At 43.3% G+C, this 4,884-nt stretch overlaps 1 long non-coding RNA gene across 5 annotated transcripts; it reads right to left on the reverse strand.

Moving 5' to 3' along the window:
• Positions 1-325: 325 nt before the first annotated feature.
• LOC123105915 (uncharacterized) lies at positions 326-4,220 on the reverse strand. 5 transcript variants are annotated; one of them, XR_006451092.1, is made up of 7 exons: positions 3,787-4,219; positions 3,172-3,614; positions 2,971-3,063; positions 2,169-2,725; positions 1,074-1,159; positions 776-851; positions 326-686 (listed from the first exon to the last, which is right to left on the reverse strand). It is a non-coding gene; the product is annotated as an uncharacterized lncRNA (long non-coding RNA). The 5 variants fall into 5 exon arrangements; XR_006451090.1 differs by having other exon boundaries at positions 3,172-3,644; XR_006451094.1 differs by having other exon boundaries at positions 3,172-3,349; positions 3,787-4,218.
• Positions 4,221-4,884: the final 664 nt, after the last annotated feature.

The following is a 4,884-nucleotide window of genomic DNA, read 5'->3' on the forward strand; positions in this document are numbered from 1 at the left end:
CTAGGCATTTCAAATGGACTCAACATACGGATGTATGTAGACATATTTTAAAGTATAGATTCACTCATTTTGCGCCGTATGTAGTCACTTGTTGAAATCTCTAGAAAGACAAGTATTTAGGAACGGAGGGAGTAATTAGTAGCAAGGCACAGTTTGCGTTTTTCTCCAAGTAGCATAGAAACACATCCCATAACCATAATATAATACAGGACGGAGGGAGTATGTTGTAATCAATAGCAAGCAATTAGTTTGGTTACTATCAATTCTCTATGTTGTTCTTACCTTATACAACATGACCTTTTTTCAGAAAATGATACTTGGGAAATCTCATAAAGCTTCTAGATTGCAGCCATTGAACGGATCAACCAAAGGGCTTATGTAAGTTATTACTGTAAAATAAGTCTCAGTCCTGAGAAGAATTCACTTTGAACACATTTCTCTGAGACGGATAGAACAATCCTTGACAACCTATGCCAGTAAGGAAAAAATACTGTATTGAAAAGACCACTCATGCTCCTTCCTCTCACATTAACTTCAGACCTCTAACAATCACCGATCTTTGACTAATCATTCTGAAGTAATACAGCTTTAACTTAAAACATGAAGAGCAATGGTGTTGTCGCTGCTGAACATGACATCTCCCGCTGTTTTGTGTTTTTCCAGTCTACTTGTGCCCACTTCTTCCTCTAAATAAAAATTTGTCAGTGTGGCTCTCTGTATGTCTAATAAAATGCAGCCAATAACTACACGTGTCGGTAATTAATCATGATGTTACCTAAAAAAAGTAGTTAGTCCATTAAATCTCCACCGTGTGTGTCAAATTGCTGAACATGACGCCTGTCCATCTGTACCTACAAAATAGCTAGAACATCGGTCAGTGAAATTTAAGGAAGATGGTGACGAGCTTCCTAGACTTGAGCTGCTGGGAGATCCCACAGCTAGAGCTCAACGACTCCAGCAAGTCACTATTCCGGAATGTGATTGCGTTCGAGCGGACGTACACGTACTTGAATACTATCTTTTATGATTCTGAATCTTCACAGGAGAGGATTAATGACATACAAACAATTTACCTTAATTCTTGAAGACAATGTTAATCGGATTCTCATATTGAGGAACCATCTTCAGGTACATTTTCTTCACAATCTGCTTGATACACCTATATTGATAAAGTGTGACCATCAGCTACATTCACCTCAACATAACTGAGAAGAGAAATATTTTTATGACGGAGAAGAAAATAATGATTGATAGAAACCTATCCAACCATGAATAGCTCAGATTAGCTATTTATAATTTATATATACTACAGTCAAAAATCATAATTTGATCAAAACATAACTTCATCCAAGATTATGTCGCAATGGATTGCTATAAGTCCACCAACGAATTTCGGATTTAGGACCAAACTTTCTGCCAGAAGTCAGCCACAATACTGTGCACCAATTTATGCCAACAATGTGTGTGTGTGTGTGTGTACAACATTGATAGATTAATCTTAAGAAATAATCTACTGCTAGGTGTATGTAGTTTATACCCAGAAAGCTATGAAACCTACAGGACACAGCAAATGCTGGAGAAAATGAAGAGCGATGAAATTCTAACAATTTGCAAACATCCGCAATAGGTCCTTAGTCAACATGAACTTAGTAATTCTACAATTACAAAAATGCAGGATAGTCTGCTGCAGCCAGAATAGTAAAAGGAACTTGGATTATTCATGTAATGAATCTTCTGGAAATTGGCTGCAAGAGACACAATCACCAAACAACAGTTTAACACGAATTATTTCTGTGCAAGTCTAAAGATATATTTAATGGCTCTTACACAGTTAACTTGGTCTTCTAGAAATTGGCTGCAAGAGACACAATCACCAAACAACAGTTTAACAAGAATTACTTCTGTGCAAGTCTAAAGATATATTTAATGGCTCTTACACAGTTAACTTGGTTGCACAGATAATTACATAGTAGACTATATATGTTGAAGAAACCATGAGCATCGAGATGGCATATAAATTCTTATGTTATGGCATCGCTGGTCATCAGTGCTCATTAGGCTCTATACTTATCAAGTCAATGCACAGGAAGAAAAATCAAAAGCATAGCCATGCATTCGCACCATATTTCTAGACCAGATGAAAAGAGGAAAGCATGCTTGTTACCTACATGAAATCTGATTTTGGCGGCACAGATGCGCATAGAGTGGTGGCCAATGTTGCTACAGCCGGGGATCAGGGAACTCACCCACCTCTGACTCTCGCATGGCAGCATGGGAAATTACCCTTTTCTTTCAACTAATCTCATCTGAAAACCTCCATGGTTCCATGAACCTCCTCATCTCCCTGCTTGAGGCCTTCTCCTCTCAGATCCAGACGAAACGCCAAGCGGAACAGACGGCCACGAGAGGAAACATAGTATCGCACGGATAAACAGGTCCATGTGGAGCTTGATCTAGAGCTTGACAGCGGTAGGGAATTGGAGTCCGGCAGGCAGCCTTGGTACGGTGATCTGCTCAACCAGGACGACACCGTCCGGCCGCACAGGCACACCTCCGTCCAGCCTTGGTAACTGTCCAACGTAGCGCACTGCTGCTCACCAAAGAGATGAGCCTAGAACCACCATGAACCTCCTCGTGTCCCCATTTGCCTCTTCACCAGTCTAGGGGCTACCTCCTCCAATGCTCAAGATTTAGTTTATTAAGTACCAAAATCAAAAGATTGATCCTGCACGGATGAAGGCTTCAGAAGACCAACATGGTAGCGAGCATATTAGAACTGAATATAAAATTACAGCATGCACATGTTGCATTGATATGCATAATTAGAATTTTACAGGGCCAGAAAAATGACACTGTAGTTCACTGATGCGGTTAGAGGTTTGTGCATCCAACCATCCAAGTATAAATGTAGATCCTACCTCTAATATCAGTTTCACTCAGTCAGGAAAGTGTGCTGAATGTTATTCTTACCTCTCTAAATGAACAAGAAGTCCTTCTGTTCCTTGAAAGAGATCATCAATGGATGAGATAGATAAGCATATAAGGCCTCATGATTGCTCTTGCCTAAATGAGGCATAATATTAGAAAAATATATAACACCTCATTTTGCATCAAAGATTTATAAAGTACTTGATCAAGTAAGATCATAGAAAGCAACAGTTGAGCATGTACCTTGTCACGGATCTTCATACTCATAGGTGGAATGTGTGATATGAAGATTGTATGGTAGTTCCTGGTTGTTGATATATAATCTGCACTCCGATCAAGCATTGGAATGAACAGTTTTGAGCATAATCAAAGCACGTCATACAACTGTATGCCATTAGAACTCAGTTCCAAATTCATACAACTGTATGCCATTAGAACTCAGTTCCAAATTCATACAACTGAAAAGAAGATAGATACTACTTTATATATCGTTTTTGTCAAGCCAATATTGCCATGGTCATGAAGCACTGGATTCTAGATAAGTGTAAATTTAGAGAGTGAGGCGATGTCGCCGTCTGCCTTCTGGAGCTCCCTGCCTTCGATCTCGTGCACGCCTCCCAGGACCGCGTTGGTATCGACCTCGCACCTCAATCTGGATGTCCTCCTCCATCTCGAGCACCTCTTCCCTGTGGATCCGGTTGTGGCCAATGTACAGACTAATTCCCAAACAAAACATTCATTAAGTAAGCATTGTCTCTTTTTCATCTATAGTTCAATTTTCAACCTGATAGGGTTTTGGAGCCCCCAAACCGAGCAGGCATACAGAATGAAGGAAATAAGCAAGTGAAGGAAGCAGACCTTGCCGTGCGGGTGGGCGGGGAGCCGCGTAAGGTGCCCCACGGCGCCAGCAGCAAGCACGGCCCACGCGCCATCCTCTATGCCGCAAGCAAAGCTCCCCGCCGCGGCCACCGCATGGACGAGCGCGACCGGTGACGCGCCGGGCTTGGCTAGCACCGCGACGACCACCGGCACGGCGCCCAGGCCCGCGTCCTCCTCCTCCTCCCGGTCTGCCTCGGCCCGCATCCTCCTCCTCCCCTTCCCCGCGTCCTCCTCCTCCTCCCGGTCCGCCTAGGCCCGCGTCCTCCTCCTCCTCTTGGTCCGCCGACGCCGCCGGGGCCCCCGACCGCCAACCTGGCCGCGAGCTCCTCCGGATCGACCGCCGCGTGGGGTGGGGCTCCTGGCGGCTGGGATCGGGAGGCGAGGGAGAGAGAGGAGAGCCCGTTCTCGTGTGGGTTTCTGATTTTTTTTAACTTAAAAAGGACCATGGGTTGAATACCGTAAACTGTAGGGATTTATTTGCAAAATGGCTGAACAAAACGTTTTCTCACTTAAGAAAGGACTGCGGGTTGAATACTAAAAAAATCAGGGACTTTTCTGCGAGACTGCTGCGACGTACGGCCAGAAGCAATCGGTGGTTTATTAGTAGGTAGAGACATATACTGTAAATTACACTAATTAGATGAGGATAGATGAGGATAGGCGATGGCCACCGTAACCCTAAAAGCCAAAATTAGGCTCACCGGAGCCATCCGGGTTTCGTGGCAACGCTGCGGCAGCGGGGATCTTCAGTCATCATCGTCGGAGACGAGGTCGACATAGATGTCATATTTATTGCCGCGGCTGTAGATGCTCTAACTTCTTAAGTCTACCCATAATAGAGAGTATCATATATTAGTATCATATGCACTACCTTCATAATGCATAGTATCATAGAGTAGTATCATAAATAATCATATTTATTGCCTTGCATAAGAGCATCTGCAATAGTATGTATGATGGAATCGGTGCCACAAGGTCCACGTCAGCAACCAACAACATATCATACAAGTTCTCCAGTGAAGCGTATATTAGTCTATTGGGAACCGAGAGGGCACCATCTGAACCCATGGGCATATG

Source organism: Triticum aestivum, chromosome 5A (genome assembly GCF_018294505.1).
Source record: "Triticum aestivum cultivar Chinese Spring chromosome 5A, IWGSC CS RefSeq v2.1, whole genome shotgun sequence".
NCBI lineage: Eukaryota > Viridiplantae > Streptophyta > Magnoliopsida > Poales > Poaceae > Triticum > Triticum aestivum.